Source organism: Marmota marmota, unplaced genomic scaffold, assembly GCF_001458135.2.
Source record: "Marmota marmota marmota unplaced genomic scaffold, marMar, whole genome shotgun sequence".
Lineage (NCBI taxonomy): Eukaryota > Metazoa > Chordata > Mammalia > Rodentia > Sciuridae > Marmota > Marmota marmota.
In genome coordinates this window covers 7,437,200-7,456,824 of record NW_025999961.1, presented here as the reverse complement: position 1 = coordinate 7,456,824, position 19,625 = coordinate 7,437,200, and the positions used below count along the sequence as shown (strand labels likewise).

The window sequence follows — 19,625 nt, the reverse complement described above, 5'->3', positions numbered from 1 at the left end:
TGTGAATTGAAATTAAATGTTTAACAGCAAACCCTTTCTTAGTTCATAAATACTGTGTTTTTTAAGGCAATTTTGCTTTTTGAATTTTGAAAATTGAAATATATTGCCCTTATATTTCTAACAAATGTTCTGTTCCCTCACGTGGGAATGCAATCGCCACATCGCTGTGTGATCCGCTTCATATGGAGCTCCCTGAAAATCCAGAGAAGCTGCTGCTGGGTTGCATATGGAGACACAGGGATAGACCCACTGTGAGCTGGGAAGAAAGCAAGGTCCCTTTCTCACATGGGACATTAAAGGAATGTGTATACTAGGGCTTTAGAGGATCCAAAAGGCCCCTCTCTACCCACTGGCTGTTAACCTGAGAATGAGGTTGTCCTTGTTAGCTCCTAAATGGAGTTTTCTTGTCCTTGGTATGTCTTTTATATTAGTTCATGCTACTTTAGGATTTAGCCTTTCATCGGTGTAATGCTAAAGGATGGCAGAATATTTCACACCAAAACATGCCACTCAAGAATAAGGATTACAGTTAAGTGGAAGGAAGGAAGGAAGGAAGGAAGGAAGGAAGGAAGGAAGGAAGGAAGGAAGGAAGGAAGGGGGAAAGAGGGAGGGAGGGAAAGAAGGAAAGAAAACAGCAGATGCAAAAAGTGCACTTTGACTCTTTCCCTTTTTACCTGAAAGCAGGAGATGAAATTTCCATCTGGAAGATGCCCTTCCTCCACCAGGAGGGAAGTAACATTGTTATGATGAAGGAATTCTGTGCAAACAGATTGGTTAAAATTGTTCTTGCCTTCCCACATAGTTTACTTTTCCACAATTACCACTCTTTGTTCAACTTACTTTAAAAATATTTAGATTTTACCACTTCTTTGGGCCTTCATGTCCTTATGAGGATTCCCATATCACATCAAACTTACGCTAAATAAATTTATCTACTTTTCTCCTGTTAATCTGTTGAATGTCAGTTTAACTCTCAGGCCCATCTCAAAAAACCCTAAGAGAGCAGAAGTAAAATTTTACCTCTACTACACATTTAGAAAGGTACCATACTCTAATTTTGCATTACCTGATTTGAATTTTTTCCTTAAGGATTGAATCTTACTTCTTTATGTCATTATTATTTTTATTTGCTGTAAAGTTTTCTATTTTGGGGGAAGATAACACTTTGTGATATATAATCCTTATTATCCTTTATTTTATTTATTCTAAGTATGGTAAGCAAAATTCTGCCAGGAGAATTTCCTGTCCTTGGTAAAGGACAGGGTTTTCTATCAGTCTGTGCAGACTAATAAATACAAAAACATAATAAATAAATTTTGGAAAATGAAGTGAAAACCACCACAATGAAAATTTAAATTTGACTGCTAGATTTAACAAATAAAACATTACCCCCTCAAATTGTTTTAAAAATATATGGATAGTCACTCTTAGTTTGTGGTGTGTCTGATCATGGTCTGGTGCTGACAGCTTACAAACCAGTAGCAGATCCTGAATCTGATCTATGATCACAACCATGTGCTGTCTTCTTTCTCTCCAGCTGGCCTTGCCTCCAGAAATTCTCCCTCTCCCAAAAACTTATGTTTGGTTTTCCTATTGTATGTTCTCTATCCATCTCCATAACACACAAGTGCGCGCGCGCGCACACACACACACACACACACACACACAAATGAATATATGTCTGAATAGTACTTTAATTTGCATCTGTCTTGCCCAGTAGACACAAGCTGGCTAATGTTGTTTACATAGAAGAAAACAGAGGTAGATTTGCTTTAAAGCTAACAAACTCTCAGGTTCAGATCCCATTTGCTCACAGAGGACCTTTTAAGTGGTGGAAGTTGCACAGAATTAGAGTTCTTCAAGAGGAGGGCGTCAGACTGCAATCAGGAAGCATGGCTGAGTAAATGTTTTTTTTTTTTTGTTGTTGTTGTTGTTGTTTTTGGTAAATTGCCTAAATTTGGATCTTAGAAGAAAGAGATCCAAGTCTTGAAGAATATGATGATACCTTACCTTCTTTTATTTTAAGTGGATCCTACTAAGTTATGTAAATTTCAGGCCCTATAAACTCTCAATTTGCCTGGTCTTGAACACTGTATTCCCAAGAACTGTGCCTTGCCTACAATAGTAGTCAGTCAATAAATATCAGCTGACTGAAAGGGAAAATAATAAATCATCCACTAACTGGTTTAGAGCCCCTCAGCACAATTCCTGTGAGAAAGTACTATAGGGCCCTTGGTTAGTCTGCTTGCAATTCTCTCCACCAGCCTATTTTCAATAAGAGTCTTACTAGGAGAATTTACATTTAATCTGCACAGAGTTCCAGAAGGATTTTTAAAGCAGAGTTTTTCAAACTGTGGATTTTAACCTCTCAGTAGCTACTAAGATCAATTTAGTTTGTAGTTGAATCAAATTGTCTTGGGGTATTTTTCCCAAAGGATTAGAAGGAATGGAACAGAATGGAAAGTATCAAGAATGAATCACAAGAAGAAAGGGTGAGTAGTATTTAAAAAAAATGTGCCAGTGATGTATGTACACTGATGTGTGTACTGGATGGTTGTGAGATATATATATATATATCAGTTTAAAAAAATCTGTAAGTTTAGAGTGCACAATTGTCTTGTAGCCTTAAATGATTAAAAAGAAGGAATGGAGTTGTTTAGGACTGAGAATATGTCTAAGAGTTGCCTTTTGAGGTTTGCTTGCTTTACTTTGTGATTCATATCTTATGCATATACTTCCTTGTTGAATTATCCATGTAAATACAAAGGAACATCCCTGGATTTTAAGATCCCTGAGGAGGGACAGTAGGCTTCTGCCATGATCTTAAAACAGAATTTCCATTTGAAGTTTTTTGAAGTGCTCTAATAATCTCTTATACTCATCTTTTTATCTTCTAAAAAATAAACCAGTTTTCCATTGTGACAAATTAGAGTTCATTCTCTCTGTACATACACTGTGCCGAATGTCATCTACAACAATGGCACCCATGAATATCCATGCAGTAATGACTTCCAAGTTGGTATCTCCAATCTTGGCCTCTTTCCTGATTTCCACACCCTCATAATTACTGTCTGTCAGGTACCTCCATCTGGTCACCCACAAGTGTTTTACCTCCAGAAACAAAAGTGTTTATGTTTCCAAATAATACTGTTTCTCCTCCTCTTTTTTTTTTGGGGGGGGGGCTGATCAATGATTGCAGTGGGCACCCAAGAATTAATTTAAATGCACCAGAGTTATTCTAACATTCTCTATCACCTCCAGCCAATAACAAAGACTAACTGTTACCACTCTAGGAAATGTTATAATATTTCCCAAATTCCTCCCTTTCTGGCCTTCCCGATGATTGCTTCTGGCTTACATTCCCTGATCTGCCACCCTGGCTCCCACCACTCCCAGATATTTTTTCCCATGAACTCCACATTGACTTAAAATACAAAATTGATCATGCTACATTACTCGGTAAACTTTTTCAACTAATTAATGAAATTGTTCCCAGAAGACCAACCACCAGTAGTAGGTGTGTGACTCTAAGAGGAATCCATTTGACCCAAGTTCTCTGATAATCCAAAACAAGATAAAGAAGCCCAACAAATGCTTTGTCCATTACAGTGCAGTGTGATGGGGAACATATATAAATGATAGACTCAGTATAATATGTCATTCAGAATAAATTCTTTCATGACCTAAGTTGCCCTTAAATAAACCTGCTTAATATTGTCAGGAACCATGGGAATGAAAATAGTCAGAGCACCAGAATTTCCAACCAGATATTTCAAGTGTCAGCAGTTTAGTGTTTTCAATAAGTTTTATTATATCCATATCAAATCTGACACAAATGAACATATAGGAGCAGAGGAATGGTAACCCCATTGAATGTTCTTACTCTCTGAAGAGTAGACTTAAGAATGTTTAAGTAAAAACCTCATCATCTTTTAATTGTATTCCTTTGTGATGTAAGAAGAAAAATATACCCCATCTATTCCTTCAAGAAATATTTTTGAACATTGGCATAGCATTAGGTACTGAAAATTGTAAAAATGAATGGCACACACTTTGCCTTCAGGAAGCTTACACTGCAGTAATTAAGATATGTAAAGATGTAATCAGCATAGCAAATACATTTATGGCACTTTCTATATCCAGAAATTAGCTTTACATGTGTATGTATATATTTTTTTTCATTTTCGCAACAAATCCTATGAAACATATCCTATATTATCTCTATTTTACTGATGAGAGAAACCATGTCAGAGGTTATCAACTTGCTTAGGGTCATACAGCTACTAAGTAGCAAAACCCAAACCCAAACTCATGTTCTCTGGCTCCATGACACTATATTTCTTGCAAATGGAAAGTTTGAATATAGTAATGTAAGAATAGAATAGTAACATAAAGGAGATGCGTCTAATTCAGATTTATTAGAGAAGACCTGGAGTAACTTTTCCAATAATAACAATAGCCAATGTGTATTACATGTGCTGAACATATGCTAATAACTAGTTCACTTATTTACTACATTCTAGGTGCTTTCACATGTGCAGACACATTTCAACCTCACAACCATCTCATGAGGTCAGTACTGTTGTTATCCCTATTTTTCAAATGAGGAAAATGAGGGGTTTGGAGACTTATCTAAGATTACATGGTAATAAAGTGGCTTAAGCTTCTGTATAGGCAGTGGAGAGCTTGGCCTTCAACATGAAGCGGAGCCACCAGGCAAGTACCAAGAACATAAGCAAAAAGACCTTTTGTGCAATGGTGTGTGTGAAGGCAAAAAGGAGCTTGGGCCACAGAGAGAAGTGCAAATGCTCCCAGAACATGACATACTGATGAGCAAGGCACAGAGGGGGAAGAACTGGGCAAAGGAGGACATGGTATACTGTGGTTATATTTTACCTATGGACATTAAGAAGCCTTAGAAGGACTTTTAGACAATGGACTATCATTAAACCTCCATTTAGTCTAAAATTCAACCTGGTTTGTCTGTCTTCAAGCATCTGGACACTGATGATTGTGGACCAACTGGAAAAAGACAAAGATGGAGACTGTTGAAGTTGTCCAGGCATTTCTAAAGTAGGCCAGTGGTAGTTGACTAGAAAGAAAGTAAAACCAGTAAGATTGGCACATTCACACCAGTCTTTCTGATCGTTTACCTGATTGCCCTCCCTACCACACATCTGCAGCCATGCTCTGCTCCTTCACTTCTGTTACGCTCCACAAGTCAACGGATTTGCGATTGATGACTCCACCCATACTAGGTTCTCTTCAACCCCTGGGTCTCAGAAACTTTGCACTTAATTGTTCTATTCAGTTCTCTCACTGAAAATCATTAAATACTTTTGACTGAAAATAACGTAACATGAGTAAAAGTTTGAACAATACAAAAATGACTGACATTTCCATGGGTTCTGTGATCCCGGCTGTATCTTGTTGGTGTACAATGAATCACAGGATGAGTTGGTTGTTTAGAGTTGTTGCGTTTAAGGAGTTTTCACTAATTCATTTACTTTATTAGGTGGCAATAACATCAATAATAGTTAAAACAGTCCCTTATGGCTCTGGAGTGACAGATATTATGGTAACAAATGGTTACAATACAATGCAAAAACAAAGCAAACAAAAAATACAAAAATATTGAAAGATTAAGCAAGTTTTATGAACATTGGTCAAAATTGGCATGACTTTCTTTGGGCTATAAGTGAGTAAACAAAAATTAAAGTGATTTAACCAAAGAGCAATTTTTCTTTTTTAGTGACATCAGAAAAAATTGAGAGGGAGGCAGATCAATAAGGAAATACAGAGCTCAGATGCTGTCCAGTTTCTGCTTTGCCCTTCTAGGTAAGAGGCCCTCTCCCCATCACAGGCTGACGTGTCTGCTTCAGGCATCAGATGTGTTTCCTTGGCTTTCTCATTGACAAGAAGAGGAAACAAAATAAGCACATGTCCTTTTTTTTATAAGCTGGTCCTCTAGGCCTTTTTGTTTTGTTTGTTTTTTGGACAGATCAAACTCAGGGTCTCACGCATACTAGGTAAATGTTCTAACACTGAGCTCTACCCCTGGTTCTACCCTCTAGACTTTTGATTCTATCTCTATCGCATTGCCTGGAATTAGTGTCAAAAGAGTCTGAAAAAGAGATTGCATTTGCCTGGAATATGTTTCAGTTTCATCAAAGTCAGAGATATTTTGGTAAAGAAGAGAAGAATAGATAGTGAATAAGAAATTAGCAGGGTGTTTTACCATAATAAACATCAGCATTTGAGAGATGAACGGAGGAATAAAAGCTTAAAAAGGTGTGTTAGAGGCATGTTGATGGACAGGACAGTACAGTGTCACAGAAACATCCAAGTTCCCATAAGAGGTGAACAGAAATACAACCCCTGCCTTTAGCAATTAAGATGTCACTAGTGATGTTTGAATATAAATTATATTATTGAAGGAAGAACTGAAAGAATTTAATATATTCAAAAGCATGAACACTAAAAAAAAAATCTGCATGAACATAACCTGATACAAAGATGTACACGGAGGTGATTGAGACAATTCATCATGGGAGACTGGCAAAAATAACTCCATGGTCTAGCCAGAGGGAGACTGAAGTGCTGTTTCCTGTGTTACTCTATGTAAGTTTATAGTCATGGTCCCTACATTAGAAGTCTCATATGAAAAATAAAATGGAATGGCTTCCTGTTCCTTAAGTAGTATCACCATCTATTGCAATGACAAAAGATTACATATTCTGTCACCGTATTTTCTTCTTTTTGCCTCTGGATTAAATAAGTCAAATTAACAGCTATAATTCCAAGGCATCCAGCCAACAGACCAGATAGATGGCTTTTACAAAGTGTATACTTCATTTTAACTAGTTTTTATCATTTTGCTAAACAAGTATTTGTATTTTTTTTTTCATATTCTAAAGAGAAAGGCAATGGAGACTTCATAGTTCCTGAGAGCATACTGGACACAAATGAAATTGCTTCTGAGTATTTTAATGTCTCTTTTACTAGAAGATGAACCATATCATAACAAGAAGGAAATTTGAAGAAACATCATATTGATTTTTTTAAAAAATTATGCTGCACATAGTGCCCTAATTTCTAACACTCAGAGCATCTGCTCTTATTCAAAGTCCAATTTGTCACCTCAAGCATATTTTGAACCTGGAAATCTTTATAAAGTTCCATGTTAGAGATAAAAGTAAACCTACTTTTCCAAATTTCACCTCAGTACAGAAGCTCACCCAAGTTCCCCAATTTTGAGTCTGAAAATATGCTAAATGTAGAGCATTGATTTATTTAGCCTTATATGGTAACTAAAACAGAATCTTTTGTCAATTGTTTCCAGAGATACCTATGTTATATACAGTGTATTGAGTTTAGGCTCCTACTTTAAGTAATCTTTGTATTCAGAAAGTACTTTTTTCCCTTTATCAAATTTTAAAACAGTTGTTTTGAAGTCAGTGTATTTATGAGGCAATATTCAACTGAGTTTAGTAATCCCTTGGGTAAAACTAAATCTAGTTATGAGAAAAAAAAAGTCTTTGGACAAAAAAACTCTTATTAGATTAAAACCTATAGAAATGCATATGACATTCATACACATATTTCTTTTAGGAGATCTGAGAAATAGCTAGAGAAATGATAAACATACCTGATGAGGATCACACATTCTAGAGGATTCTAAAGTTTCTCCAGGTGCTTAATTAAGTAGAAATATTAAGAACCATAAACAAAGGATGAGGTTTAGTACATTGTAGAAAGAATATGCTACCCCTAAGAATGTATGCTAGTGAACCCCTTTTCATTTGAAGGGTTCAGACACTTGAAAATAAACTTAATATTTCCATGATCCATTGAACCATAATCTGATAATAGGAAATCTATCTCCTTGCACAGTCCCTGAATTCATTTTTGTCTATGTGAATGGTTCAGCTCTATAAAATAGTTTTTAAGTCCACATGAAATAATGAGATTAAGGAACTGGGGGTTATAGGAACATAATGATTGGGTAAATAAGAGAACTATGATTAAGAAGGAAGATATCCCCTTGATGACTGCTCAGACTCACATTATAAAACAAAAGAAACAAGGTAGAATTCTTAAGATTTCAAAATTAAGTGACCACAGGGATGGTGGAGTTTTCATTGAAAGAATATTGGAACAGGGAATGACATTTTGGTAGAAGTCAAAAATAAGTAAATCTACCAGATCATGTCATGAAGAAAGCCCCCATGGACATGGGTATGAGTTTTATCACCCCAGTAAGACTACATACTTATTTAAAGTCCTGACTCTTCTTGTAACTTTTATTCTGACCTCTACTAGAGCCAAGTTTTCACAGAGTAGAATCCAAGTCACACTTGCTGAATTAATTGTGTTTTGCATCATGAATTGGTTTTTCTCAACATACAGCTAGCCAGACTCTCAGTGTGTAAATTGCACCATTGGCATGAGAAAAATGCTGGAAACCTGCATTCATTTTTGCCAGTCACTAGGATACTATTCTGAAAATTACAGCTTCCATAGCTGAAATGAGTTAATATCCTGCCAAATAGAAAGAAATGTGTTTTCTCCATGTTGCCAACAGATTAACTTAAATGCTTGTGGCAAAGACCACTGAGCCCATTCAATCAGGATTATATTTGACCAACGTTGCAATTTCATCAGAGGATATTGTAAACAAGGGCACAAGCAAAATTCCTACTAGACACAGAGATCTGCATAGAAATGAAACTTAGATCATTCAAGATAGAGAAAAAAGTACGGAATGTAAAGCTTGAGCTAAATATATAAAAACAGATGCTTCAAATTTTAGCCATAGAGTTGTCATCATTGTAAATGTGTGACAGATACACAAAATATTACTATATTAATTAAGTCAAATTGAGTTCTAATATGTGCCATAGTAAGTGTACAAGACATCTTTAATGAATGGGCATCGTAAATCCATCTAGTCTGTGAATCCCTACTGCCAATCATAAAGTTTTCTGCTCATTGAGAGATTTTTTTAAATCTCATAAATACATAAATACATATATTTACAAATTGTGAAAAGCTTAGTAAGAAGAGCCAACTATGTCTTCACTGGAGAAAAAGAGAGTACATATCAGGTTCTTGTTCTAGACCAACAGGATATTTTATGTTGCCACATAGTTCAGTGCCAGACACACAATAAAATGGAGTTTGGTCTGAAATTTGAAGAGTAAATAATAATTAACCAGATAAACTTTAGGGCTAAGAGAGGGATCAACCAAAGACCCATCAGGGCTAAGAGAACATATGAAAGATATCAAGATTATAAGGAGAGCAGTGCATTTGTAGAACTTTCAGAGCATCAGAGTAATTGGGGGTGGGTGGGGAAACAAGAGGAAAGATAGTAAAAGAGGAAGGAGATCATGCATGGCTTTATAGCTCACCTTTAAGATTTTGATCATTATCTTGAGAACAATGGGAAATGCTTGAATGTTTTTAAGGAGTAAAAACTATTATCAGGTTTGCTTCTATAAAAGCAGCTCTCTAGATGCAGGGTAGAAAATGTGTGTATTGAAGGATAACTAAGTAGATGTAGTTAGGAAGCTGTTGCAGCAAGAGATGATGGTAGCTGAAACCAGGGTGGTGGACTGGGAATAAAGAGAAATGAATGACCTGGAAACTGATAAGTAAAATTGCATTGTAGGGGGAAAAAATGCAGTGTAGAGTGTAGCAGATGCTTTTTTTTTTTTTTTTTTTTTTGGCTGTTAATATCAACACAAGCGTGGAAATTTCTTTTGAGGAGTTTAGATTCTAATTTGGGAAAAAGTACATTCGTAAACAATAACATCATAATAGATACGTTTAAATATAGATAAGAAAATAGCAATATAATGGAGAACAGGAATGGGCCAGCCATTCTTTCAGACAGAGCGCTCAAGGAGAGCTTCAAGAGGTGATGTTTGAAACGAGAAGTGAATAGAGAATAGGATATCTCTCTGTGTAAAGCCTTAGAGATAGGACATTCCATGCAGACGGAAGATGAAGTGCAGAAGTCTTGTAATAGAAAATTTCCTGGTTTATTCAAGAATGGCAAGCAGGCCAGTGTAGCTTGAGTGAAGCACAGAAACAGGTTGAAGGGAATGTGGCCAAAGGTCTAGCATTCACTGGGATAGGAAGAACAGAAGCACTGAGTTAGGGACAGAATACCCAGGGCTCCTGTGAGCAGTTTCAGAAATATTGAGTCTGAGCCACCTTGGAAACATCAAAAATGAAACTTTTAGGATTGTAACCCTCCATGGCCAACTAGAGGAAAACGAGTCTGCATAGGACAGTTACAGCCCAAAACCTAAAGCTTAAAAAGGAAGCCCACAGAGCTGTTTTGGACATGAGTGTTTCAAGGACAGTGGCCAAGAGTGTCATTTGCTACCGAGAAGTGAAACACATAGAAATGGATTTAGACATAAGGATTTCACTGATGGTCTTAGAACCATTTTTGCTGAAGTAAAGAGAAAACCAGAGTAGAGTGGAATGAGGGGCAAGAAGTGAATGGAAACTGATGAACTGTTGCCACTTGGGCACCAGTCTTCTGAGAGTTTCAGATCTAAGGATAAAGTTGAACAGGGTAGGCGTTAGAAGACAAATCAATTCTAAGGTGTTTTGAATGGGTTTTGTTTGATTTTCTGTTATTTTTGAACAAGACAAAATTTAAGCATGTCTGGATACTGAGAAGAAAAAACAAAATATATGACTATAGAAATTAAGGAAAAAGTCTTACTAATTTCAAAGTGGACATGTGTTCTCAGTCTTGTTATTAACTGATGAATTGGTAAATTCTTATAGCGAGTATATACAAAATCTAGGTAAAACAATATTTTTCACAAATTCTTTTTTACTTTCATACTTTACTTTTCTTCACCTTGTCAGGATATTCTAACAAAACAAATGAGAAGTGTTCACATTCAATATATGCTCTGCTTATAAATGTATACATATAAACTATATACCTTCATATGTATGTATGTATATATGATCATATTTTTATATATTTGACTTTCTTTGCTGATTAATTTAACACTGTGTGTTCATTTAGTATGACATTTTATTTAAAGTTGCACTCACTTTGAATTTTTTAATTCCTTTCTGACAATTGGAAATTACAGGGGGAAAACTCTATATGTATTTAAGCCAGAAATTTTCACTAAAAAATATTAAAAGTAAAAAAATTTTTCATAGATATAGGTACTACACGTTCATAATGGTTTTATGGTTTGTACAACTAACTGTGAACAAATAGGAAAAATCAATGAGAAAGAAAAAATCTTATCCAGTTGGCTCTCAAAATGAAATGTTGTAATCTGAGAAGAGACGATTCAAATACCTTATATATGATATTCAAAATACCTCAATCATTATTTTTTATACCTTTATTTTATTTATTTATTTTTATGTGGTGCTGAATATTGAACCCAGGGCCTTGCATGTGTTAGGTGAGTGCTCTACCACTGAGCCACAATCTCAGTCCCTTAATTATTATTTTTTAAATGTACTTTCTGTACATTATTCCTATATAATAAGTATCTGACTTAATATTAAGTATTTTTTTTGTTTTCTCTCACGCAAGGATAAGATTGAAATTGCAAATTATTTTGAGCATTGACTGACATAAGGAGTTTAAATTTCATACTGAAATACAATGAAAATCCTCTAAAATGTTTCACCAGCAAAGAGAAGGCAGCTGATACAGTGTAAGGTTGGTTGGACCATTAAAGATTAATGCAATGTCCAATCATTCAAGAAATATTTAATGTATGTTTTCTACAAACCAGACAAAATTTTAAAAGGTGAATCATGTAACAAATTCCTGTAACCAGTACTTTGGATCACAAAAGTCAAACTAGTCCTTTCCATTCTGACCTCTATCCAGAAAGGAATACTGTAGGTACTTCTCAAGAACATTCTAGAAGACTGTAGGAATCAGCAGAGATGGAAACATCAGGAAGAAACATGATGAACTTGAAAATAAAGAAATTAGTAAGGCACTGGAATAAATATCTAAATCAAAGACAGGAAAGAGTATGTTTGTCAAGGACATTTCTCTAAGATACGTAGGCATATGTACACACACACACACACACACACACACACAGTGTTATCACCTTGCTTATGATAAATGGACCTGATACTGTGGAGTTTTTCTCATGTATTCTCCCCACTGACTGGCAAATGCCAAGTGCTAGATGTACAATAGGATATTTGACCAAAGATACAATAGCAATTGCCAGGAGCGGTGGCTTCAGTGGCTCACATTCTTGCAGCTAATGGGTAAAGAAATGTCCTTGAAAAGACCAATCAAGTAATAATACAAAGTCCTAGAAGGGGATAAACCCAAAATTCACCCCAGCAAACAATGATTGAGCAATTCTGCCTACTGTGACCACTACGGGGATGTTTGGCCCCAAGACCAGAGGAAACCCCAGATGGTTTCATGTCTGCTGTCAGAAAGTACAAGCAGAATGTCCCCTTTCAAGTTGAAGAATTTTCCTGAACAGTAACTGATATAAAATCTAAACTTGAAAGAGCTGTAAAATAATTAGACTTAGAGATGAAGTCTATACAATTCTTGAACTATGTAGAAATGCAGTTAGGGAGAAACAACCTGGACTCTGAAATCTCACACACAAAACAGTCTTCAGTTGATGGGCTGTGCCCTTCCAAGTCTGAACACAGACGTATAAACCAAGACTGATAGAGAGAAACTATTTACCATCATATGCCACAGTGAAAATTTTAATGACTTCAAAGTATTTTATGAATATTTCTGAAGGATTGAACTGCCTGTCACAGTGTTGACATGAAGTCATTCAAATGTTCTTCTGTAGTAATGAATACTGGCAAAAGTTAAGCACAAAACAATGAGCTGACAGCACTGATATTTCTCGGTACACTTTCTGTTAATCATTATTCACCAGTTATATTTGCTTTTCTTGTAACTCACCAGCACCCCCCCCAAAAGAAAAATGCAAGCACACTTATAGACACTGATGATTAATGGTAAGTTCAGATGTGTGGAAGGCTGGAGAACAAATGATTAACCACTTCATCATTGCCCTGCTGATTTCCAGAACCATGTCAGTGTGAAGGATGCTCCGAAAACAAACATGCTTGCATACCATCAATTGGTTTCAAGCTAGCTGTGGTCCTTCCAAAGCTGTGGTCTTGATTATTGATTTTTTAAAAGGTAGCAGGCCTAACAAGTGACCTCAGAGGACTCACTTACCGTGAACTACAGCCTAATTCCCAGAGTGACCTGAATCGGGAAAATGTCTAAACTCAGGGTAATCTCTAGGTGACAAGAGTTACTTCTAAAGAGCCTGTGCAAAGTGCCTGACCTCAGACTATGATTCTTGTTTATAATCTAAGTAATGCAGGCATGACAGCTTCTGATGTCAATGTGCAAGCAGAAAAAGAAAGCAGAGCTTATTTCAAATCTATGAATCTATGAAGAAAAAAAGGCAACAAACTTTAATGTTTATGGAATCCTAACAGTTCCACTGCTTTATGAGAAGTCTAATTCTTCTATATCAAATACGCATCTGTCTTTAAAATTATCTCATATATTCAAGATACTTTCACACATGTAACACTTCCATGCTGTTTTCTGTAGTTTGTTTTATAGTGATTCCAAAATTCTTAGCCCTTTGCACTGAGGATTAAGACAATCTTTTTAAAACTGCTAGAGGCACCCATTCCAGCCATTTTCATCACAGTCAGTGTTTACCAAAAACTTATGGTTATTCATTCTCTTTAAAATTCTAATCTAGTCTTTAAAACACCCTAAATTTTAAAAATGATGTAATCTTCTTGTTGAAGATCTGATTAGGTATCTATAAAATTACCCCCCAAAATACATAACACCTAATTTTTCACTTTCTTCTAAGTTTAAAGTTTTTTTATCTTACAAATATTTCATCTTAACAGGCTGCCATCCTCCTCAAGATTGGAGGACTTTATTGATCTTTACTCAAAATACTTCTGAAATTCTTAGGATTAAGAATGATTGCTCTAGATTGTAGTAGGCCGAGTTAAGCCGTATAAGGTGTAATTTTATTTATGTTTATATTTCTGTTCCTATTGCTGCCTGGGAGCTCTGGCAGAAAAAATAATAATAATAATTAATAATAATCTGTTTCAAAACTTTTACAGTGAAAGAGGAAGAGGAAAAGATCTATGAAAAGCTTTAAAATCCCCTAAGAAGGTGGTTTGCTGATAGTGTGAAGTATTTAGAGCAAGAATAAAAGTATAGCTCTTAGAATTGTTTTTATGACCAGATGACAACATTATCACAGCCAGGTTGACAGCTTCTACAGAAGTAATTTTCCATGGTACAAGTTCACCAGACGAACTTTCTGCCTCACCCAACAATGGAAGATTGCACCAGCACTTAACACTCAAATTCCTCACTCTCTCTTACTCATACGGCTCCTTTTAAGATAAGAGGCAATTGGATACAAAGATGATTTAGAAATAGTAACTTGAACTTGGACTACTCATCTAGTTGAAGAAGTCATGCAAGGATCGGGAAATATTTAATTTCAATGTATCAGAAATAAGTCAACAGAAAAAAATAACAAAGAAAGAAAGAAAAGAACAAGAAATTAGTCAGATCTTTGTTGATGAAGGGTATCCAGATTAAACAGGATATGATGAATGGCAAAAATGTGGAAAATATTTCCTATGAGAAAATTTTTAAAGAATTGTGGTTGCTTAGCCAAGGGTAGAAAAACTTCAAGAATTTACCCAAACGTAAGTATAGAAATAGTTATATTTCCGGGAGAGGGAAAGGGCATTACTGAACTTTGTACTATTCAGTTACAGCCATAATTCTCAACCTTGGCGGCACACAGATTACCTAGAAAGCTTTAAAAACACCAGCACCTAAAGTCCATTCACAAAGAGCCCCTGATGAGTCTGTGGTGGTGAGGGCACCCATGAATTATCTATGGTTTAAAAGTACCCATTTCCAGTGGGTAGCTCCAGTTGAGAACCAACGAGTTAGAGAATGACAAAATTGAAACCTGCTGAGATTTTCAGAGAATTAAGGAAAATATTTGAGCCAGTTTTGCACAAACTAGGTCATTGATCAGCATCAAAATCATCCAACTTGTCCAAAGCTCCAACTGACATTCTGACAATAGCCCTCTCTGCAACCTTAGGCTCCTCTGAGTCCTTTCCCAACCAAGTCTCAGCCTTATCCCCCAACCTTGCCAGGCCTACAGAGGACAATTTTAGCAGGAAACATATGAAGCTAACTAGAATTAATCCCTCATGACTGTTACCAATCCCTCTTATTATCTGGCCATATTCTGCATATCCCATCATCTACCCTTAAAATCGAATTACCCAGCCTGCCTTTAGCAAGAATCCTATTAGGCTCATAGCAAGAATTCTCCTGTACCTGACATCTCCTCTTAGTATTTTTCCATCCCTTACTCTCTCTTTCTCCCAACCTGTTCCTGGGCTATAAATTTCCACTTGATTTTGTTGCATTTTGAATTGACCTCAGTCTCTCTTTCCCTTACTGCAATGGTCTTGACATTGATCTTGAGAGTATTCCAAACCATTATGACCAGTGATGGAACAGCTCTTTCTTCAGTGCATGAAATTCTGAGACAATAAGATTGGTAGCCTTCTTCCTCCTAGGTCCCCATTGGGAACCACTTTTATATGCCACCTGGGTGACACCACTCTAAAATGCACTATCACTCAAATATTATGAGCTTAGACAGCATCAAGCTCCCAGGGGTAGAGTGCAATAGGAAACTGTATATGTAAGGAAAGGATATGCTATTTTTTCCCCAAAAAAGATAAGATAAATAAGTGTGGCCCAACTGTAAATATTTTAGAAATAAAATCCCTTTAGGATCACAGAAATGCAGAACTATAAAAATGTACAAAGGATTTGATTGATGGTTTTGTTAGCAACAAGGTGCAAATAAAGAGAGAGAGGAGAAAAAAAGAGAAAACAAAAATAGGAAACAAAAACATAGCCAGTATTTTAAAGAAACTATGATTTCACAAAGTGAAAAGAATGTTAAAGCTCAGATTCAAACTTGCAGTGAGACCTGTGGAGAGAAAGCCAGGGGACAGTTTCCTGAATCAGGACCTGCAGGCACTCACAGATCTGATGAAAGTGGGTTACCTTACTTTAAATATGTTCGTGATTGACCTTGGAATTCAAGATGCAACCAAGCTGCAGCTACAAATATGTTCACCTCTGCAGCAGACATTAGCTAGTATTTCATTTTCCCATATGATGCATCCTTATCATACTTAGAAATCACTTTGTAATGTTTTTCGTGTAAAATTGTATAAAAAAAATTAAGACACATGAAGCACTTCAAAATCTTCAAGAATAAAACAGAGAAGGTGACTTTCTATCCTTCTGAAATTAATGTGCCTCAAAGCAGAGGGCTTAACCAAATAACCTTGCAAGGTCTCTATCATTTCTAAAACTATCATTCTTCACTTCATCAGAAAGTTTATGGAGAATCTATTTATAGACTTATTTTATAGATGGGAAAATAGAGGAAGTAATGGTAAATGGACTTCCCAAGGTGCTAGAGAGGATGTCTATCTGAGTTAAAATTATAATTTATGGTCCCTTAATTGCCCAACTAATTACTGAGCCTGCTGTTAAAAGCACTAAGTTATACTTTGTGAATATAAAGTTTGATGCACATTTCCTCTGATATCAAGAGAATTGCATCAAGTAGAAAGCCTACTTCACTTTTTATGGGTATTTAGAATTGAATGTTGCATCAATTACATGCGATTGTGAGAGATATGTTACTCATAATATGTAGAATAACTTGCACAGACACAATGGACATAGTTGTCAATTCTTTGATCTTAGACCTTTCTGTGCCTCTCAAATTCTCTTTAGCATGTAATTAAAGATACAAGATATATGTACATCAACAATGTAAACCAGGAGTTTGGAAAACCATTTAACCTGCATGATACAGAAAAAGTCAACAGAGCTACATTTTATGAAATATATCTTGCACCAGTTTGAAGTTTCAAAAGCACACAAATGTCCATTCATCTTTGTAACATAAATTTAGTGCTCCTCCTATTCTAGATACTGATGAAGGTGGTGGATGGGAACATGCAAGAAGACAGCATGAACTGAGAAGTCAGCTAATCTTACTTGTATTCAGAAAAGATCAGTCTGACTGCTGGTTTCCAAAGAGACTTTGGGGAGTGTTAAGGGGTAAACATAACTGTGTAATGCCCAGAATTCATTTGTTGAAATCCTAACCCTTAGTACTTCAGAATGTTACTGGATTTGGAGATAAAGTTTTTAAAGAGTTCATTAAGGTAAAATGAAGGTACTAGGGTGGGCCTAATATTATGTGACTGGTGTCCTTATAAGAAGAGGAGATTAGCACTGAAACACACAGGAAATAGATCATGTGAAGACACAGGGAGAAGAAGGTCATGAACAAACCAAAGAGAAAGGCCTCACAACAAATCAACCTTGCTGACATCTTGATCTTGGACTTCTGGCCTCCAGAACTGTGAGAGAATAGATTTCCTTTGTTTAAGCCCCGAGTCTGTGGTACTTTGTTACGAAGGCCTTAGCAAAAAGACTGACGAAATGGAGGCACAGAAAAAGTCAGAGTGAAACAGTCCAGGGGCCATTTTAATTATTCCCAACCTGAAAAGGGAAGGTTGAAATCTTCCCTTTTCTCTAAACTAAACATGGTCATTATACTACAGAGGCAGCATAGTGTCAAAATACTCAAAAGAATATCCATAATATGATCATTATTTGCTTTTGATCATTTTATACATGGGATTAAAGTGTTCTATGTAATAACCATTGCATAAATATTTTGAGTAAAATCTTAAAACTTGGAGAAGAAAATAATGAAAATGAAAAATACAAGAACAGAGAGTTGCAAGAAATTTTTAAAGAAAAGCCTAGGAACATATTTTTGAGTAAGCATTTGAACTAGTGTGCCCAAACACTGCACAGTGTAGTTAGTAGTGTTAGGTTCTCTTTCTTCCCTCTTGCTCCTTCTGAATTCTAGGACCATGGGGTTTATTAAACTAAGAGGTTATGGAATACTATGAAGAAGAAAAACTGTCCCAGCAGTTGTTGTGGCTTGCAATTTTCTGTCTCACCTTGGTTTTGGTTCAGTTTTTATCCATAATCTCTTAAATTGAGAGTTTTAAAATTAGTGTTATGAAGGTCGGAATTAAGAAAGTAGGTCCTAGAATGACTTTTCTTTTTGAAGAACTAAACCCTCCAATGTGTGTCTTCTTTCTCATTATTCCCCCCACTCTCCAATGAGCAAACTCACCAGGAAAAGGCCAGGGGTGGCAGAGAAGACATCTCCCACACAGCTGGTTATACATTGATAAACAAATCCAGTTTTTTTTTTAACATGCCAGAATGTGACCCCTGGGGATCTTCCCAGTAATACATTAACCAACTCTGTCTTTATTGAAACAAGGCAATGAATAACAAGGGAGGATTTTGGCTCTAACCTACATCCAAAAACAAACTGGATGAGTCATGATAATTCAAGAGGAAGGAGATTACTGACCCTTCTTAGACTGGCAGGCCTTTATGTTAAGATGACTCTTAAGAGAAAAGGTAAAGTTCTTACAGGTCAGGCAGCTGGCTGTCTCATTAAAATTAAGGTTGAGTATTTGTCCACTGAGTTTTTAACGAAAACAAAGCAAATATAAATGAGGAAGAACAGAATTCTCAGAGTGATACAGTGGAACATCACACAATCAGAGAGACTTTGAGCTCTATCATTCTTAAATTGTCAGACTATGGAATATTAATGTTTTTAGGCCCTAGTTCCCTTTATATAATTAGGATAATAATATCCACTTTCCAGAGAGATTGTGAAGATAAAATAAAATATGTAAATCATTTAGTACCACACCTGACACAGAGAGGGTACAGTAAATAGTGTCCTTGTATTTCTTCTTTATGCCTTTACCATGAGTCTATTTATGGCATTGCTTGACCTCTCAACTAATATTTATCAAGGAATATGGAAGCCAGACATGCTTTTAAGTTTATTGCAGTGTTCTTCAAACTCTCTCTTAGGAGGCCAAAATGGCCTGGTAAAGATTTCAAATATTCTCTTCCTTCCAGTTCGCCTTCATTGCCATTCCTCTCTTTGCTGTTTGCTACTGTAATTTTCTAGAGTAGGAAATTTGAGTCATTCCAATGGTTGTGTGAGCAGTATGGAAGAAAAAAGAAACATTAGTAGTTACACTTGAAACATTAGCATTAATTTTATAAGAAATATGCCTAATCATCAGATAAATATCAAAATGAAAAATAAGACGGATCAAATTTACTTGCAATTTGTCTTAGTTCGGGACACCATAACAAAATGCTATAGATAGCATGGCTTAAACCTCTCACAGTTCTGGAAGTTGGCACATCCAAAATCAAGCTGCCAACAGACTTAGCTTTTGGTGAGGGCTCTTTTCTTGATTTGTTGACAGCCACCTTGACGTTCTCACATGGCCTTCCTTCATGCATGCATGTAGCAAGAGGACCTCTTTCTCCTCCTCTTTTAAGTCCACTAATTCTCTCTTGACACCTCACCACACTCATAACA

The 19,625-nt window shown here is 36.0% G+C and overlaps 1 long non-coding RNA gene across 1 annotated transcript in view; it reads right to left on the bottom strand.

Moving 5' to 3' along the window:
- The window catches only part of LOC125616745, a 28,362-nt gene extending 9,944 nt beyond the window's left edge, over positions 1–18,418 (bottom strand). The window contains exon 1 of the long non-coding RNA XR_007347490.1: positions 18,339–18,418. This is a non-coding gene — a long non-coding RNA (uncharacterized LOC125616745). The remainder of the gene's footprint in view (positions 1–18,338) is intronic.
- Between the last annotated feature and the right edge of the window lie 1,207 nt (positions 18,419–19,625).